The sequence below is a fragment of the Halichoerus grypus genome, chromosome 15 (assembly GCF_964656455.1).
Source record: "Halichoerus grypus chromosome 15, mHalGry1.hap1.1, whole genome shotgun sequence".
In the NCBI taxonomy this organism is placed as follows: domain Eukaryota; kingdom Metazoa; phylum Chordata; class Mammalia; order Carnivora; family Phocidae; genus Halichoerus; species Halichoerus grypus.
This window is the reverse complement of record NC_135726.1, coordinates 43494665-43515785: the sequence shown is the minus strand read 5'-3', so window position 1 is coordinate 43515785 and position 21121 is coordinate 43494665. Positions and strand designations below refer to the sequence as shown.

General features: G+C 38.9%; 1 long non-coding RNA gene across 1 annotated transcript in view; it reads left to right on the top strand.

Annotated features, from left to right (window-relative positions):
- The window catches only part of LOC144380226 (uncharacterized), a 169352-nt gene extending 155397 nt beyond the window's left edge, over positions 1-13955 (top strand). The window contains exon 3 of the long non-coding RNA XR_013444164.1: positions 13888-13955. This is a non-coding gene — a long non-coding RNA (uncharacterized LOC144380226). The remainder of the gene's footprint in view (positions 1-13887) is intronic.
- The last annotated feature ends 7166 nt before the right edge of the window (positions 13956-21121 follow it).

Below are 21121 nucleotides of genomic sequence, written 5' to 3'. Positions count from 1 at the left end.
GAATGCTTGGCACCACAAGATATTTTAGGATCCAGGAAGTGGGAAATGTGCATCATGCACATTTCTTTCTTTGCCTTATAGTGGCTGCTTCTCCGTTAGATGAGTTGGCCTCCTGGAAAGAAAAGATTTGGGGGCATGGAATCCCACAGAAGGTGTGGGGGGAACTCAGTGTACAGCATCTTAAATACTTAAAAAAGAATAGAACCTTATTTTTAAACTTAAGAGTTAGCAATATTATAAGTAAAGTGGGTGGATTTTTTTAAACCTACAGTAGATTTTATTTAAAACTGAATATTTAACAGCTTATTGGGTAAGCCTAAAGGCTTGAAATTACACGTCTATGAATTTAGGCCTCGCGTTTTTGACACCTTGGCTCCTATTCTCCTTCCTCTGCTATTTTTTCACTTAACTGCAAGAGATGAGGGGCTCTTAAACCATCTGTTAACCTTTTCTTTCTCCTTTTTTAACTGGGTAGAGTTGCTCCAGGCAAGAAGACCCAGAGCCATCAGCACTGAAACAAAAAGCAAAGGAGGTGAGCATGGCTAGAGATCATTGGGTTTGACATTTCAAGGCTTGAGCCTATTAATTTTTTATGTCCTGCTACTTGTATATCGTTAATAAAAATCTGACGAAAAACTTTTTAGGATGTATTTGTTGCTTTCGCTTTGATCTTAATGTTTGCAAACTAATACATTAATACATGGGAAGCCTTAAGGAGTTTTTCTAAGAGAATATTTCCATACATTAGATTTTCATTTCCATTTTAGGTAGCTGAGCCTCTGTGGGGCTGTTGATGGCGGTGGCATTCGATTTTGGTGGGAAATATATCTCTTCGCCTGCCATTAAATGTTATTTCTTAGGCATAGGAAGCCTTGTCATCAATATTTTACCTAAACTCACGTCTGTAAGAGCCTGCACTTCTAAGATGTGTTGCCATTTCAAATTCTTCATTTTGAAAAGATATATGAAACCCCGTTCGGTTATTTGCAATAGTAAAACTACTCCCCGATCATCGAAGCGCAGGGTTTGCTGTCTGGTTATTAAAATTTCACTTGGGTTAGGCTAGAGAGATCAGCTCAACTGAATGTCATTATTTTTGCTCTCTTTAAGGGACCCGCTCCCTGGCAGTGGTGTCTGTGACTAATTGAGTTGCAGAACTCAGATGTCTAGAAACAGAAGTCATGCCAACGAAAACATGTCATTTTGTCACTTACGTGTTATGTATGCATCCCTAGATGCAAGATGGAGTCATGGCATGACAAAGTGTTCACAAGAAAGTTCTAAACAGCGTTTGAGATATGAGGGCCTAATGACTAATTAGATTATATCTGAAATTTGGTTTTATCAAAATAGGTAGATATGAAACTCGAATTATTTCTTATTACAAAATGATGGGTAACCCAATTTTGAGCACTTGGCAGTGACGCTCCGGCCGTGGGCTGTGGAAATGGCTCTTGGGGTTGGGCTTTACTCGCAGGTGACTGTAAAATTCTTTGAATATTCATGATTTATGTTGAGTATAATCCAACCTTCAGTAGTTTTCAAATTTTTATCTTGTGAGTAATATTTGAAATGCCCATCCTTCTCTGATTTATGAGTGGTTAATTATTCAGATAAACGTTAAGTACCTTTTTCTTAGAGGATAGGGAATGGAAAAAAGCATACTACATAAGAAAGCAAAATTAATTCACTGTAGTGACCATTAAAAATAACCACTGATCAGAGTGACTTATGGAAATTTCTTTTACTATTGTTCCAAAAGAGAGGAAATCCCTCTATAGATATGTCTCTTGTTTTTTTTTTTAGATCCACTAGAGGGAGTAATGCTGTACAGATGTATACTTTTTAATGAAAAAGATTTGTTTGTCATTGAGTTAGCAAATATATTTGTGCTAATAGTATTATCAAAATTCAACAGCTGTGATATTTAAAGTCTTGCTCTTTATTTATGAACATTGCTGGGTGGTTGATTTAAACTTGAAACTAGCTTTTCAGTGACAGAGGGGAGGGAGTAGCTCTATACTTCTACACATTTGTCCTACTTCTTTCTGTCCCTTCAAATGTAATTCCTTAATTTTCTAATTCTGCTTACTGCTCCGAGGCAATTTTGATATGCAAATAAGTTTTAGCATTTAAAAAAAGGAAGCTTTTGAGATTTTGACTTTCATTTTTTTTGGAGATTATGTGTTTGGTACAGTAGCATCACAATAGGGAGTAAATGATGACAACTTCATTTCTATAGCGGCTTTCAGGAGCAAGTCTTTTGACTTGAGACCCTGCCCTTGCTCGCACCCCCCCCACCCCGGGGTCTCCCTGACCAGTGATCTGGCTGGCGGGAAGGGGTAGGGGGTGTGGGGGTTGGGGGAGGCTAAAAGATACCTTCCCAAACAGCAGATTTCTTCTCACCTTCTGTCTTCTATGAAGCAATGATAAAAAGCTTCAAATTTGAATGTGTTTTCTTTCCCAAAACTTAAAGAATTTAAAGTAATCCATACACCTCCTTTTACAAATTTTAAGAAGTACCGAAGGGCTTAAAATGAAAAGCACACCACCAGGTTCATCTTCTCCTTCTTTCACATCACTCATCAGAATGATGATCATCTTATAAAATAAAATTTTTACTGAGGCAATATTTACATACAGTGAAATGCACAGTTAAAAGTCTTCAAATAAATTGGTGTTGATTAATTGATATACTTGTGTAGCTACCACCAGACTCAAGATACAGATCATGTGTATCCACCCTAGAAAATCCCCTTATACCTCTTGTCAAAATTAATTCACCATAGTGACTATTAACATGACCACTGGTTAGAGTGATTGCTATAGAAATTTCTTTTACTAGTGTTCCAAAAAAAAAAAAAAAAAAAGATAACTATAAGTAAGGTAATATTTTAGATCCACTAGAGGGAGTAACGAAGTCCATATCAGGTTTTTTCTTTGATCTCTTAGGCTTTTAATATCATAACCAAGACATCATTGCCTAACGAAGGTTACTAAGATTTACTCATATGCTTTCTTCTAAGAGTTTTAGGTCTTACATTTAGGTCTTGAACCATTCTGAGTTAAATTTTGTGTATGGCGTGAGGTAAATGTCCAAATATATCCTTTTGCATGTGGCTATCCAGTTGTCCTGCAACATTTGTTGAAAAGACTGCTTCCCCCATTGGATTGTCTCAGTACCCTTCTGGGAAATCAGTTGACCATTAATGTAAAGATTTATTTTTGGACCCTCAGTTCTCTTCCATTGATCTAAACATCTGTCCTTACACAGGTACCACCCTGTCTTGATTACAGTAGCTTTGTAGAATGTTCTGAAGTTGAGATGTATAAATCCTCCAACTTTGTTCTTCTTCCCCCACATTGTTTGAGCTCTTCTGTGCCCTTTGCACTTCCAAATGAATTTTAGAATAAATCCAAATTTATTCTAAAATAAATAAATAAATAAGCCAGCTGGGATTTTGATAGGGATTGCAAGGAGTCTTAGATCAATAGGTAGAAAATTGGCATTTTAACAGTATTGAGTCCTTCTAATCCATGAAGATGGGATGTCTCTCCATTTGTTTAGATCTTCTTTAATTTCTTTCAACAAAGTTTTGTAGTTTTCAGAGTATGAGTTGTATACTTCTTTTGTTAAATAGATTCCTAAGTATTTATTTCTTTTTGATACCATTTTGAATGGAATTGCTTGCTTAATTTCATTTCAGATGTTCATTGCTAACACATGGAAATACGATTGATTTTTGTATGTTGATCTTGCATGCTGCCAACTTGCTGTACTCACTTATTGGTTGTAGTCCCTCCCTCTTTTTTTTTTTTTTTTTTTAGTGTGGATTCTTTAGGATTTTCTATATACAAGATGATGTTGTCTGAGAATAAAGATAGTTGTATTTCTGTCTTTTCAGCCTGGATGCTTTTTATTTCTTTTTCTTGATAGTTAATGCTTTTTGTGTTCTAATAAGTCTTTGCCTATATTTGTTCTGCACCCTAATCCCAATGTGGGAGGCAGTTTCCCACACCAATGAGCAATACTTTGACACCAGCAGGGTGTCCTACAGTTCAACTCAATTTTGACACTCTCTCCCCAGAGATAGCATCCGATTCCATAGGCTAAGAGCTCAGTCCCACATGACTGCCCTCCACTGGAGATGCCAGTCTCCAGCCCAGGTTATCCCTTTGTCTGACTGACCCCAGCAGCTATAGATTGGAGGTTCCCATGACCCCTCCTTGGGTGATTAATTTGCTAGAGCATTTCACAGAACTCAGGAAACCCATTTACCTTATAGATTACCAGTTTATTACAAAAGGTATTAAAGGATATGAATCAACAGCTAGATGAAGAGATACATGGGGTGAAGTCCTAAACAAAGGAGTCTCTGTCCTCCTAGAATTTGGGCCTGGCATGGTAGTATGTGGAAGTATTCTGGTTCTCCAACCTGAAGCTCTCTGAACCCCTTCCTTTTGGGTCTTTATGGAGGCTTCATTACACAGACACAATTGATTAAATCATTGGCCATTGGTGACTGACTTAACCTCTAGCCCCTCTCCTTTCCCTGAAGTCAGGGGGTGGGACTGAAAGTTCCAACCCTCTAATCACATGCTTAGGTCTCCTGGCAACCAGCTCCTATCCTTACATGCTTTCCCAAATCACCTCAACAACAAAAAGAGACATCTTTATCACTGTCATCACAGGAAATTCCAAGGGTTTTAGGAGCTCTGTGTCGGAGATGGGGATGAAAACCAAATATATCTTTATTATTACAATCTCATGGTCTACTTCAAGGTTATGAAGATTTTCTCTTTTGTTTTCTATAGCAGTTTTGTAGTTCATCTTATAAATTTAGGTCTATGATCCATTTCAAGTTAATTTTTGTGTAGTTGTCAATTTCTCCCTTGATGTCTGTCAATTTTGCTTCATGTATTTTAAAGCTCTGTTATTAGGTGTGTACACATTTAAGATAATTATATCTTCCTGACGAGTTGCTGCTTTATCACTATGAAATATTCCATCTATCTCTAGTAATACTCTTTGTCTTGGGGTCTACTTTTCTGATATTAAAATAGCCACAGCAGCCTTCTTATGCTTACTGTTAGCATGGTATATATTTTCTCACACTTTATTTTATATTTAAAGTGTATCTTTTATAGGTAGCATATAGTTGAGTGTTGCTTTTGTCTAATGTCTTACATTCTTTGCAATTTAATTGAAACATATACTTTATTTACATTTAATGTAATTATTGGAGTGGTTGAGTTTAGGTCTACCATCTTGTTATTTGTCTTGTTTTTTCTTTTGGCCATAATTCCTTGGATCCTTTTATCCTGCCTTCTTTTGGATTAATTGAATATTTTTTCAGCTTTCATTTTATTTCCCACTATTGGCTTCTTAGTTATTCCTATTTTTAATTATATATTAGTGTTTTTTTAAGGTTAGTATTATGTACTCTTAGCTTATCAAATCCTATTTAAAATTATATTGTACCTCTGTTCACTTAATGCTTCACATCTAGCACTTCTCATTTCACACTTTATACTTCCCATATCACAGTTCATACATGACCCTTCACAAATTCAACAACCTTAAAATGGAATCATTTCGTTTATCTACTCTTCCACCCCATCCTTTATGCCATTGTTGTTATATCTTTTATTTCTACATACTTAGAAGCCCCACCTTAGAGTGCTATTATTTTGCTTTCAACAGTTTTAAAAGTAAATATGGGAAGAAAAAAGTCTTGTATGTTTACAGAGTTATTTACCATCTAGTGTTCTGTATTCCTTACTGAGATTCAAGTTTCCATCTTCTATCATTTTTCTTTAGCCTGAAGAACTCCCATTAGCATTACTTGTGTTACAAGTCTAATGACAAATACTTTTAGCTTTCATTTATCTGAAAATATCTTTATTTCATCTCATTTTTGGAGGATACTTTCACTGAATATAGAATTCAGTGTTGACAGCATTTTTCTTCAACCCTTTAGAGATGTCATTCCATTGTCAACTCACCTCCATTATTTCTCATGAGACATCAGTGAAAAATCTTATGTTTGTACCCCATGTATGATGTGTCTCTTTTCCCTTCTCTGGCTGGTGTCAACATTTTCTTTTTATCTTTAGCTTCTAGAAATTTAATTGTGATGTAACTAAGTGTGATTGTGTTCATTCTTTTTGGCGATGCCGAGCTTCTTGACCCTTTGTTTTGTTTTTGTTTGATTATTTGTTTCTGTTTTTGTTTTTAAGATTTATTTATTTATTTTGGAGAGAGAGAGAGAGAGCACCAGGGCAGGGGCAGAAGGAAAGGGAGAGAGAATCTCAAGCAGACTCATGGCTGAGTGCGGAGCCTGATGCAGGGCTTGATCTTACAACCCTGAGATCACAACCTGAACTGAAACCAAGAGTCAGATGCTCAACTGATTGAGCCACCCAGGTACCCCTGATTACTAAATTTGGGAATTGCTAGCCATTGTTTTATTAATATTGTTTTGCTCTTCACCGTCTCCTTCTAAGACTTCAATGGCACATATTGTTAGAGCACTTGATATTATCTCTGAGTTCACTGAGACTTTTTTTTCCTTCAAATTTTATCCCTGTTTTTTTATACTAGAAATTTTCTATTGATCCATCTTAAAGTAATGCTTAACCTCTCTTCTGCCACATCTAATTTATTGTTAAGCTTATTCAGTACATTTTTCATTTCAGATGTACTTTTCAGTTTTAAAACTTCTGTAGTTTCCATTTTCTGCTGAAACTTCTTTTAATTCTTTGAATATTTCATAACAGTTGTTTTAAGGGCCTTTTCTACTAATTCCAACATCTGGATCATCTTGAGATCTATTTTTATTGAATGGAGTTTTTCCTCCATGACTATTAGTCACATTTTATAGTTTCTTTGTATGTCTAATTTTTTTAAAAATTGTGTACTGGGCCTTTTCCATGATACATTGTAGAAACTCTGGATTCCATTATAGTTCTCTAAAGAGAGTTTCTTTTTGTTCTGTCAAGCAGTCTAATTAGTGGTCAGTCACCTTGAACTTAAGGTTGTTTTATTTTCTTAGGATGACACTTTCAGGGTGAGTGTGTTTCAGTTTTTACCTTAGTCTTATGATAAATTCTTTGTCTTGGGACATAATCTTCTGAAGCCTGACCCTTCTGCGGGCTTAATGGAAAGCCCAAGTGTTTACCAATCTCCCCTGACTTGGGAGGATTCCAAATCCAAACTGTCTCTCCAGCCTGCAGTGGGTAACAGCTGAAATCTCTGTTCAGTTTTTCCGGTCTTCCAGTTGCTGATTTCCAGCAGACTTCATAGAGTTTCCCTGCACATTCATGTTCAGGGCCAGCTAAAGATTTCAGGGGAGTTATATACAAATGTGGTGACTCCCCATTCTCTGGATCCTTTTTTTTTTTTTAAACCCCTGGCTTTTCTCCCTTCAATTTTCCACTCCTCTGGCTGCTTCAAGCCCTAACACTTCAAGCCAATTCCGGCTCTCTGTTTCAGTACTAGCCGCTCCCCTAAGCAGACTACAGAGTACCCTTTGGGAAAATTATTAAGAACAAAGATCTTACCCAGCGCAATTCCCTTCTTTCAAGCGTTGAATTCTCTACTCTTTATGCCTGTTTTGGGTCACTTCCTAGTGCCTTCAAATAGTTTTAAAAAATATTTTGTCCAGAGTTTATAATTATTATCTACAGAAATGATAGTCTTATACAATGTAGTCATTCATTTTTGAAACCACAGTTTCACAGTTTAACCATTTCTACTATAAGGTCTTCAGAGATTATCTCCACACTGTAAGTATTATGCTTATAGTTTTATTTCTGAATGTCTCAACTTCAGAATGATCTAGTGGATTTATGTTATGTTTGACAAAATTTAATTTATATGTCTCTTGCCTCCTCTGGTTCACTCATGCCAATACGGTTACATTACTATTTTTTGTTCTTTTAATTGATACTTATGCAACTTTTTTTTTCAAAGCTTTTATTTATTTATTTGAGAAAGAGAGAGCACAAGAGGGGGTAGCGTCAGAGGGAGAAGCTTCCCTGCCAAACAAGGAGCCCGATGAGGGACTCGATCCTGGGACTCTGGGATCATGACCTGAGCCAAAGGCAGTCGTTTAACCAGCTGAGCCACCCAGGTGCCCGATACCTATGCAACTTTAAATAACCTTCTTAAACATGTATTTATTATTTCATCATCTCTGGCAAGCATCTTGATTATCCACGTGGTAAAATAAGAATATTAGCACTCTTTTTTTTTTTTTTTAAGACTTTATTTATTTATTTGACAGAGAGAGAGAGAGCACAAGTAGGCAGAGCGGTAGGCAGAGGGGGAGGGAGAAGCAGGCTCTCCGCCGAGCAGGGAACCCAATGCGGGGCTCGATTCCAGGACCCTGGGATCATGACCTGAGCCGAAGGCAGACGCTTAACCAACTGAGCCACCCAGGTGCCCCGAATATTAGCACTCTTAACCTTCTATTTCCCTCTTTTATTTTTGGCCTTTCTCCCCCCACCCAACTTCTGTGAATTGTGCCCTTACTTTTGCATTGCCAAGCACAATGACATTTCATTTTTATCACATAAACACAATTATAGCTTCTGTGACTTGCGTATGGCTTGATTCAACATTTATTAATGCAACAAATACCCACTGGGGACCTATCATGAGCCAGTCCCTGTCCTTGGTGCTGGGGAAACAGCAGTTCATACAATAGTATAAAAAAAAAAAGTCCACCCTAGTGGAACATACTTTTTAGTGGGGGGAACAGAAAATAAACAAGATGAAGAAGTAAAATATTTAGTATGCTAGTTGTGCTTAGGGGAAAATTAAGCTATACGGAGTGTGTATGTGTGTGTATGTGGTGTGTGTACATATGCATGCACACACCTATGTGTTTTGCAATTTAGATAGAAAGGTCTCTCTAAAAGGTGATATTTGAGTAAAGTTCTGAAGGAGGTAAGGGATACACCATGTGGATATCTGGGGAGAGTTCCAGGCATAAGTCATGTATATTATACAGAGTAAATATTAAAAAAAAGAGTAAATATTATTTGCTTTGGAGCTGAGACTATGACTACATTCCTTCTCAGTGATTCCAGTGACCTTATTTTTACAGTACTCACAGAAGAATTCTCAAAAGGATTTGTTTTTATACTCAACTAATTGCTCACAGTCACATCATGTTTTCTTCTACATTATATTTAGATCATACCTTTCTAGTATATTTATCCCCACCCCTTTTGCTGCTTACCTTTCTTTATTTTTCATGAAAGAAAAAACATATTTTATTTGTTATATTACTAGTATCTTCTAGGTTATTTTCTCCATTACTCAGAATTTATTCCTTTTTTTTTTGAGTCTGCTGACTTCCACTCAAGTCTGCCTTGATTTTGCAATATTTTGTTATGACTTTATAGTGTTAGTTTTAGTTATGCTGTTAGTTTTTCTTGGAGTTTATGGTGTTAGTTTTGGTTATGCTGTTAGTTTTTCCTAGAGTTCCAGTTATCTTCCCTTTTTTTTAAAAAAAGATTTTATTTATTTATTTGAGAGAGAGAGAGTTCGTGCGTGCGTGTGTGAGCGAGGGTGGGGGCAGGAGCAGAGGGGGAGGGAGAGGGATAAGCAGACTCCACGAGATGATTACCTGAGCTGAAACCAAGAGTCGGAGGCTTAATCTACTAAGCCACCCAGGTGCGCCCTCCACTTTTTTTTTTTTTTTTTTTTTTGCCTTGCATTCTGTGTGTTTTCACATTCTTTTATTATAGAGCCCAATCACATTCTCCAATGGAGAGTGAGGCCACGGTATTTATTCCTTCAGCTTTCTCCCTGTGAGGTTGCCCTGGGCTGACTGAGTCCCTTACACACAGTCCCTTACACACAGCTTACAGCGGGTGGCCCTCTTCACAAAGACCCGTGGCTCCAGACTATATATTGTAGCCTCGCTCTTCAGACCAGGTGTGGCAAAGGATCCCGTCTTAGTGGCCCCAGGGCACTGCCCATCCTTTGTGGCTTACCTATACCTTGCCCACATCTTTGTAAATAATCTCTTTATTAAACCCTCCTGGATTGATCCCGTTTGAGTGTGCTTTTATTTCCAGGTGGGACTCTCTGGCTATGCAAAGAAAACAAATCATATATGCCTAGTCCAGTATATTGGGCCAGGGAATCTTAGCTTTTAAAGCATGTAACTTTTCCTAAAACTTTCAGCTCCTAATCCTCTATTATCAGTCTGGTTCACTGTTTGTTAGGGAAGCTGGGGTTTTCCTATAATTTCACAGTATTTGTTGGTCACAGGGGCCTTTAGAGAGCGGGGTTCCCATACGAGTTGCTGTAACTAGCACTGAATTGAATTGAATTATCCAGGCATACCTTCGAACGTGGGTCCTGGAAACTTTTTAGCTTACGATGTAGGCACCTGCCTCTGGGTGGCGGCGCCTTGTTCCCGAACACTGACCAAGCAGGCCTGGTCTCAGATGAATAGTGACAAACCCGACTCTTGAATTGTGTCCCTTTCAGCTACAAGGACTTCAGGAATCGTTTGTGGGCACATCTGCCTCTTCCTCCAGACTGATGTCCCTAATGGCAGGGCCTGTGTCCTTGTTAAGTTTGTGTTGCCAACAGCCAGTCCAGAGGCTGCCTGTAGCTGGAGTGAAAATATTATTTGTATAATGAAGGAAGCTGTCCTCAGAGAGCTATAAAACCACAGCCCCAGTTGAACATCTTTTCTTACTCACCCCGTCCAGTTTTGCTCCATAAATAAATGACTAGGGGGCTTTGAAACCTCCATGAACGGTATTCATCTTAGTCTATAGACCCCCATGTAAAAGAAATGAAGCTTCCCTTTATTTCCTTTAAATCAAAATAAATTGAATTCTGAATTCCCACCTGACTGGGTTGGAGGGAAATTTGATCCTATTCATCCTGGGGAGTGGGAATAAAGTATCCTCACAAAGATCTGGGAGGCTTCTTTGGTGCCTGGACAATGTGGGAAGAGACCCATCTTTAGTCTCTCAGTCACCCCAGTGGCCTCATTTCCAAGTTCCCTTGGAGGCAGGTAGCTATGCTGCTTCTATCATGAGCTTGGCCCTGGCATCACAGCCAATGCTGGGAGTCTGGTGTCCAGCTTCCAGCCTCTCGGGGTACACTGAACTGGTACCTCCCAGTGAGTGGTACTCTTCCTATTGCTCATGGCACCAGCTGACTCGTCGTCCCTCCCTGGATGGGCAGCTTGTGTTCTCTCTGCAGCTTGCTATGTCCCCACAGATTTAGCCTTTCCCCTCTTGCCCCTCAAGGAGCCCAGGCTTCTGGAAAACAAAAGCCAGGAAGGTTCCTCACCTATAAAAAAGCTCCCGGTTATTTCCCCACCCTGTGTCTGGGCTGATGATTGGCCGGGATGCTCTCCCCAGTCTGTTGTTAAATGTTTGGGACTTGTCCCTGAATCTAGGCGTTTGTGCTCGAGTGTTTACCACATCCCCCTCTGCAAGCTTGGACATCTGTCTCACAGCCTAGTCGGAAGGAAATAAGTGGCAACCGAGTAGTTGCTAATAAATGTTCATTCCTTTCCTTTTCTTTCTTGCTCATGATGTTAATATTTCTCCCTACTGCACTGCAGATTCTTTGTTAGGTTCCTGTTTGCGTCTCCTACACCTGGGCAAGTAGCAAGTCCTCCATCAATGTTTGTGGGATTCAACCCACTTCCTTCCCCAGAGGTCTGGTCTAAGTCTTCACCACTTTTAAGCTGCCATTTTGTCCTCTTGGGCAGAGTGAGGAAAGATCTCCCTCCATCTTAGGGCGCTGGATCTTGCCTCAGGGATGGTTTGGGCCTGTCAGTGTGCTGGGTGGTGTGAAAGCTGGGACCACTCTTCCTTCTGCAGGAGATTTTTCTACGGCTCCAGGGGGTCATCTCCCCAACTGACTCTGCCTCCTCGAGACTCACCTGCGTTTCTCAGTCTCCTCTGAACTGCTGAGAGGGCAAATCTGCTTAGAAATACAGACGATTCTGGGGTTCTGTAAGGTTCTGGATTCAATGAAATATAGCCAATGGCTTTTTCAATCACCTTTTTGGATAAAATAATTATTAAATAACAATAAGGAAATATTATTATATTTAATAAATACATAATTAAATAACTAATAATAAATAATAATAGTAATAAATAGTTAAAAATAGTATAATTCATTATGGAAAATTTAAAAGATGTGTACGTTCATAAGTGTGCTCTGTATTTTCTGCCTACTCAGTATCTTCACTTGGATGTCAAATACGCATCAGTTGGAACCACCCTAAAACCTGTACCATCTCCAGGCTTGCCCAGCTCAGGACTCTATTCTTTCAGTTGCTCGTTCATTCTGGAATCCACTCTTTCTCACCCATACATCTAAATCCATTAGCAACATCTGTTGGTTCTTTCTTCAAAATCCACCCAAATCCAAACACGTTTCACAGAACTCTGCCACTTCTGTTCCAAACCACAGCTCTTGTGTGGATTACCATCGAGCCTCATTGCTGTGTCCCCTTTATGGCCTGGGCCCCCTATGGTCTATTCTCTGAAAGCAGCCAGGGATGTCTGTCTCTGGCATATGGGAGATGCAGGGCTCAATTTTCCTCCCGCCACAAACAACTAGAAAATCAGTCAAAATATAGGAAACATACATTTCCATACACAAACTCATACTAAATTTGTACATATGCATAGATCTGATTATGAACTTTCTGTTTTCTTCCACTGGTCTGTCTGTCTAATCCTCCACAAGCAAAATATTTTGATTATTGAAACTATATGATACATGTCAGTAACTGGTATGGTAAGTCTCACCCCATTAGCTTTCTTCTGTAAACTTTTCTTGGCTGACTCAGGTATTTCTTTTCCCAGGTGGATTTCATAAGGATTTTATTGGAATTGTTTTATATTGTATATTTCTCTGATGATTAATGGATTTCTTCCAATATTAAGTCATCCAAGAATACAGAAAATAGCATACAGCCTTGATGACTGTAGCTATATAATAAGTCTTGAACTTGGGTAGACAGTTTCATCCCACTTTCTTCTTCTTTTTTCAGTTATTTTAGTTTATTCTAGTTCCTTTACCTTTCCATATAAATTTTACAATAAGCTTGTCTGTATCTACAAGTTTCAGTCCTCCGTGAAGTTTTATGTTTTTTTCCCCCATATAACTCTAGCACATTTGCTGTCAAGTATATTCCTAGATTTTTATTTTGTTTATTGTTACTGTGAACAGGATAATTTTGCCATCATATTTTAATTGAATATTGTTATTGCTTTTTATGTATTTATTTCATAACTGGCCACTGCAAAACTTTGTGATCAGTATTAACAGTTCTCTTTTAGTTGATTCTGATTTCTCTTGAGACTTCTCCTTTGACCCAAGGAATATTTAAAAATTTGTCATTTAGTTTTCCTATCATCCTTCTGTTATTGATTTCCACCTTGATCCCACTGTGGTCAGAGAACTCTCCCTACATGATTTAAATTCTTTTAAATTTGTTAAAATTTGTTTCATGGCCCAGGATATGGTTTATTTAGTATATGTCCCATGGACACCTGAAAAAAATATGTATTCGGCTGTTGTTGGACAGAATATTCTATAAATGTTGATTAGATACTGTTGGTTGATAGTATTGTTGCCTATATCCTTGTTGATTTTCTGTTTAGTTTTTCTATTAATTGTCGAGAGAGGTGTTGAGGTCTCGGAGTATAATTGTAAATTTGTCTGTTTATCCTTCTGTTTCTATCAGTTTTTGCCTTACATAGAGATGGTCCTGACTTATGCTGGTTCCACTTCTGATTTTTTGACTTTATGATGGTGTGAAAGTAATACACATTCAGTAGAAACCATACTTCAAACTTTGAATTTTGATTTTTTTCCCCCAGAATAACTATGTGGTATGGTCTTCTCTCCTAACTCTGGGAAGTGGCAGCAAACTGATGCTCCTAGTCAGCCATGTGATCATGTGAGTAAACAACTGATACATTTACAACCATTCTGTACCCATATGCCCATTCTGTTTTTCACCGTCAGTACACTATTCAATAAATTACATGAGATACTCAACACTTTATTATAAAATAGGCTTTCTGTTACTGTAGGATAATGTAAGTATTCTGAGCATGTTTATGGTAAGCTAGGCTAAGTGATGATGTTCAAATAGGTTAGGTGTGTCAAATACATTTTCGACTTAAGCAATGTTTTCAGCTGGGATGGGGTTATTGGGATATAACCCCATCATAAGTTGAGGAAGGCCTATATTCTGCAGCTCTTTTGTTTGGTGCATACACAGTCAGGATTGCTGTCTTCTAGGTGGATTCACCCATTTATCATTATGTATTACCCTCTTTACCCCTGGTAGTTTTCTTTGCTCTGAAGTCTGCTTTATCTGTTACTAATATATCCACTCCTATTTTCTTTTGAGTAAGGTTTGCATGGCATAGCTTTTTCCATCCTCTTACTTTTAACCTATCTATCTACATCATTGCTAAGAGTAAATGTTTTTGTTCTCCCCCTCCTCCAAAATCATGTTATAACCAATCCCCAATATGTTGGCATTTGGAGCCGGGGCCTTTGGGAGGGCTCTGTCTCATGAATGGGATTTTATAAAAAAGACCCAAGAGAGATCTTTCGCACATTCTGTGAAGACAATGAAAAGATGATCATCTGTGAACTAGGAAGTGGGCTGTCACCAGATACCAAATCTGTGGTGCCTTGATCTTCGACTTCCCAGTCTCCAGAACTGTAAGAAATAAATATTTGTCGTTTATAAATCACCCATTCTGTGGTATTTTGTTATAGCAGCCTGAATGGAATAAGGCAATCATTATATTTGAAGTGAGTTTCTAACAGATAGTATGTATACTTGGGTCATGTTTTTCAGTCCAGTCTGCCAATCTGTCTTTTAATTGGTGTGTTTAGGCTATTTACCTTAAATGTAATTATTGATATATTAGGCTTAAGTCTGCTATTTTATTTTTTCTGCTTTATTCCTTCTGTTTTTATTTCTTTGTTTTATTTTTCCTGCCTTCCTAAGGATTTTTTTTTTTTTTAGAATTCCATTTTAATTTATCTATAGTGTTTTTCACTGTATTTCTCTGTATAGGTTTCTTAGTGGTTGCTCTAGATGGTCCATTATATAGACATAACTTGTCACAGTCTACTGGTGTTGACATTTTACCAGTTTGAATGAAGTATAGAAACCTTATTTCCCTTTATGTCCCTTTACCCCCCCACTGTATTTCTTGTGTATATATTTAGAATCACATTAGACAGTATTATAATTTCTTTAACTGTCAAACAATTTAGAAAACTTCAGAGATGAAGGAAATGTATTTAACCATATTTTATTCTTTCTCTTGCTCTTTCTTCTTTCCTGATATTCCAGATTTCCTTCTTTCATAGCTTCATTTCTGTTGAGAGAACTTCCCGTAGCCATTCTTTGCAGGTAGTCTGCTGTCAATAAATTGCCTTAATTTTCCTTCATCTGAAAATGTCCTGATTTCTACTTTATTCCTAAAGGATATGTTCACTGGATATAGAATTCTGGGTCAACTGTCCTTTTCTTTCAACACTTGAAAATTGTTGTGCCACTTTCTTCTGATCTCTGGTTTCTGATGAGAAGTCTGCAATCATCCAAACTGCTATTTTCCTGTAAGGAAGGCACTGTTGTCTCGTGCGGCTTTGAAGATAGATTCTTTGCCCTTTGCTTTAAGAAGTTTGACTACTATGTATCTTGGGGTGGATTTCTTTGGATTTATCCTGTTTGAGATATGGGATCAGAAAAGCTTCTTCAATCTATAGGCTCTGTCTTTACCAAGTTTGGGGAATTTTTAACCATGATATCTTTGAATAGTTTTTGGCCCCACCCTCTTTCTTCTCTCCTTCTGGGATTCTGATGACATGAATGTTAAATCTTTTGTTATAGTCCCACAGGCACCTGAGGCTCTGCTCATTTTTTTTTTTTTTAAGTCTGCTTTCTCTGTGTTGTTCAGATTGGATAATTTCTATTGTTCTAACTTCAAATTTACTGATTCTTTCCTCTGTTCTTCTATCTCTTCCATGTTGAGCTTTTTTTAAAAAAATAGAGTTTTTATTTATTTATTTATTTTTTTTTTAAAGATTTTATTTATTTATTTGACAGAGAGAGACACAGAGAGAGAGGGAACACAAGCAGGGGGAATGGGAGAGGGAGAAGCAGGCTTCCCTCAGAGCAAAGAGCCTGATGCGGGGCTTGATCCCAGGACCCTGGGATCACAACCTGAGCTGAAAGCAGATGCTTAACTGACTGAGCCACCCAGGCGGCCCTGCTTCTTCTTTATATCTTCTATCATTTGCTGAGATTTTCTATTTTTCCATTTGTTTCAGGCTTGTTCATAATTACTTGTTGAAATATTTTATGATGGCTACTTTGAAATATTTCTTAGAGAATTATAACATCTCTGTTATCTTGGTGTTGACATCTGTTGATGGTCTTTTTTCACTCAAGTTGAGATTTTCCTAGTTCTTGGCATGATGAGTGATTTTTGATTGAAACTTGGACATTTGGGGTATTATGAGAATCTGGATCTCATTGAAACCTTTTGTTTTAGCTGGTTTCTTTTGACACTGCTCCACAGGGAAAAGGTAGTGCTGCTTTAACTGCCAGGCAGTGGTAGAATTCAGGTTCCTCCCTTGGCCCCTACTGGGAGAAGGGGAGAAGCTCCTTGTTACTGCCGGCTGAGGATAGGAGTTCTGGCTCCCCAGTAGAGCTTCACGGACACCACCCTGGTTGGGAGGTATGAGTGGCTTATTATTACTCTCCACATGGCCTCCACTGACACCACAGGGGGAAGGGTGAGCTAGCCTCATGCCACTGGGCAGTGGTGAAAGTGCTGTCTCTTCTTTGGGTCTCTCTAACACCACCTCTGTGGGGAGAGTGAGGACTGCTTTGTTACCGCAGGAAGGGGTGGAAATCCCAGCTCCCTACTCAGCCTTCCCTGATAACCCCCTGACTGGGGCTTTGAGTCACCTCATTACAGCCTGGTGAGGGTGGAAGTCTAGGCTCCACACTCAGCCTTGGCCGGCAGGTTGGGGGCCACAGTTTTTTTCCTGTGGTATTTAGCTGGAGTAGAACAGTTATTTTCCAAATGGTTTCTGTCTCTCTAGTCTCTTTCCTGGTCCTTTGGCTAGAAAGAGCAGAGTTTGGAGGGGGATTTTTGTTTGCTTCTTTGTGTGGTTGGGCGTGCCTGGCTTGCAGCTTCTTTAGGGACAAGTCTGAGATATTTAAGGCAGAAGAAAATCCAGAGAACAAACTCCCATGTTGTTCCTTGAGGACATTATGGTGGTCACCCCAAAGGTCCCTAGCCAGTCTGCTTATTTCTCTCCACTTTGAGTATTATGTTCATTTTATCTATAATGTCAAGTGTTTTTAGTTGTACTTAGCTGGAGGAATAGGGAAAAATACATCTATCCCATCTTCCCAGAATTTTATAAAGCATTTTATTTCCTATCTTTTTCCTGCTTAGCATCCTGGCTAGTATTTCTGGGATAGCATTAAATAACAACAGAAAGAGCATCTATCCTTTTCTCATTCCTCATTCACTGGGAATGCCTCTAATGTTACCACATGAAGTGTGATGCTTCGTGCTGGACATTAGTTTGAGACGTTAAATTCAGTCAGTATACTTAAATTCAGTTGAACAAATATTTAGTGGTACTCGCCATCTGTAAGTCACTGCTGTAAAGCTGGGAATATAGCCAGCAGGGAATAAAGAGGTCATAATTCTTTTCTTTTATATGAAAAGTTATCTTTTTCTCTACCACAAGAGCGACCTTCATATTAACACTATGTCTCCCATTCCTTCATCCTGGCCTGCTCTGGACTGGGCGTGGGAGGCAGGGACTAGTGTGGTTCACAGTTAGACAAGAGAAATATGAGGTATATTAAGTTATATTAAATCTACAGTCCTATCTTAAGACTCTTAGTGTCGAGTACTATAAACAAGTTCAAGCTAGCAAAAGTAAACATCCATTGTGCCACAGAAGGCCATTTAATGGAGCCACTTTTAACGGAGCTGACTCTCAGGCCTCAGGAAGGACTAGAACCAGGACCCACCAGGACTCTCTGCGCCCATGTTCTCCCTCTTTCTGGGTCCTTTGCCTCCACTTCTCCCAAAGAATCAGCTTCATTCCTCTCTTCCTGCCTCAAAGGCTGTGACAGACACACTCCAGGTTACCAGGTTCATGTCCGATCGTACAAGGAAATAGTCCAAATTGAACGCCTGATTCTCAGCATCAGATCGGCTCAGCTGGACACTTGTCCAGCCATCAGTGGCCAGAAAGCCTGGTCAGGTGGTCCAACTGTGGCTGCTAGGAGTTCACCTTTGTGTTTGGGGTCAGCGCCACCTTGAAAGATGGAGTGGGTATTCTCCTTACACGTTATGATTGTGCAGTAATAACATGAAGCTACAGGGACTAGATAAGGAATCATCTTATACATGCAACAATATAACTGCACAGAATAACTACCCTTACATTGGGCCTCCAAATTAGGGCTTCTGTAAATTCCTGTGAGAATTTTCAGCCCGAGGTTGTGCCCTTTCCTGGTCTGTGTAGTGCATTTTTATCACTAGTGGACCCTTTGCCTTTGGGTCATATTATGGTGTATAGCAGACTCTTTGTCTCTAATTTATATTCACCTTCACCCCTGCCTGGGCTTATAGATAAAGCCAATACAGAAATTCTTTTGAATATAAATACTTTCAAACAAGGGGAGCATATTTTCTAGCCAGCAACATGAAGCCATGAATTCTATTCTCACGGGTTGAATATAATCTTCCTCCCAAATCTTTTTTCTTTACTGATTCTTTTTCTTATATTGGTGTCACAAAGAACTATTTGGTGTGTTGAGGATGTTAGCAGCTTGCTTCCACATCATTGAGTATTCTCAAATACAAACATACACTAAACTCCTAAGGGCTGCAGCTTGTTATTTTCCATCTTTTTTTTTTTTTTTTTTTTTACAGAATCACTCACTTCTGCTTTCCCTTTTTCTTAGACCAGTATTATAGCATATTCCACCATTCTAGTCAAGGACCCTTTCTCCAGTCCGTGTTTTTAGCATTTAGATGTTCATATATATGTATATTATCTGAGAGGGAGAGGGAGAGCGTGTGCACATGAGAGGGGGGAGGGGTAGAGGGAGAGGGAGACAGAGAATCTCAAGCAGGTTCCATGACCAGCGCAGAGCCCTATGCGGGGCTCAATCTCATGACCCTGAGATCATAAGTCAGATGCTCAGTCGGTTGACTGAGCCACCCAGGTGATCCTAGCATTTAGATATTCTAAGCAACCTCTTTCTCTACTACCTATTTGGGTGTCCCGGGCCTACCTCACCCTGGAGGAATTATAATCAAGTTCCATTTCCAGGGCTCTGAGGCACAAACAGAAGGGCTCACTCCTAGAGTAGCTTCAGTAGGCATTCAGGACAGCCTAAGAACAAAGGATATCATGTGTCCTCTGGTGAAGTCTCATGTCAGTACGAATGGCCTAACCAACTAGACACGTCATTGGTTTAGTATTCCCCAAATCTCCCAAGAAATCAAAGCCAATCAAGGTTGCCAAGAGACACAGGCCAATCACATATCAAAAACCATCAGGAAAAGCGTACCAAATGTTATTGTTGAACAACTTTTACCTACACAGTTCAAGCTCGAAGATTTCCCTAAGCCCAGGTGCTGGAAATTTACATTTCTTTGATTCTAAAACACCACTAATTTTAGAATGCATCACATATATAATAACAAAAGAAAGCACTGACAAGTTTCTTTTGACATCTTGATCCCAGAAACATTAAAATGTGGGGGAAATGTATCTTACCATTGAAGAATTACATTAATATCTCACAGGAACTCAAGACTCACATCACATAGTAGGCTTAGCCAGAATCCAGTGGTGTGTAAAAACAGAAGTGACTGAACCTTATAAAATTGCAATCCTTTAGCATCTCATGGTTATTCCACATTGCAATTTGAGTGCAAGTAACTAAAACCCTGAATGCATTTACAATGCCTTGGCTCAATTTATGATTTATCATTCTATAGGGAATAAATACCCCTACAAAAATAAAGAGCATTGAGGATTTAAATTTCCAAGAAAAAAAAGTAACCTAATTAGTATATTAAAATTCTCCTCCATCTCACTGAGGAGAATCAACAAATATAATTCCTAAAATGAAGATTGATCCTATTCAATTGTAATTATATAAAATATCCCAGTGGCATTAAATGAAATTGCCTCATTCTGGTATGGTGTTCCTTCTTGCTGGGGTCTGATTGCTAATAAGGAATGTTCTTGTTCCCTGCCTAAGTTCAAAACCAACCAAGGAGAGAAGTGAGAATCACATGGATGGAGATTGAATATCATCTCTGTTACAGTGATGACATATTGAAGAGAATGGCCAGACATCCTCGCCAGGTGGCTTCTCTGACTCCCTGTAACCAATTTAAACCTCAGAACTGTCCATCTGAAGGCATGTTTAGGTCTGTAGAGTAGACTCACTCAATCAGAATTTCTGCCATGAACTAGTTCAGAAGGAAGAGGGAATTTTTACTCATAAGTTCAAATAGATTAATTCCATCCAGTCAAGAAATGTGGACCAGCGGCTATCACCTACCATTGTACCCCATTCTCAGATGAGGCAAGTAGTAAGGGATGGGATAAGAGGTCACGAGTATTTATGGGGAACCCTCCTCATGGAAACTGGAAAAACAGGTCATGGAAGTTTCCTAAAGGGCGTCTTTATTAATTCATTTAATATGGTGGCCAGCTCCAAGATGGTCTCCAATGAGCCCACCTCTGAGTATTCATAACCTGGTGTATTCTGCTCCCATATTATACCAAGATTGGTCTGTGTGACCAATAACATATGGCAGAAGTGGAGGTGTGTGACTTCTAAGATTAGGTCATAAAAGACATGTGGGTTCCATCTTGGGGGCTCTCTTGTTGTCTTCCTTGTTTGCTCTGAGGAAAGCCAGTTGCCATGTTGTAAGCAGTCCTAAGGTTAGCACTATGTAGAGAGGAACTGAAGCCCTGGTCAAAAGCCAGTGAGAAACTGAGATGCAGCAACCACATGTGAGT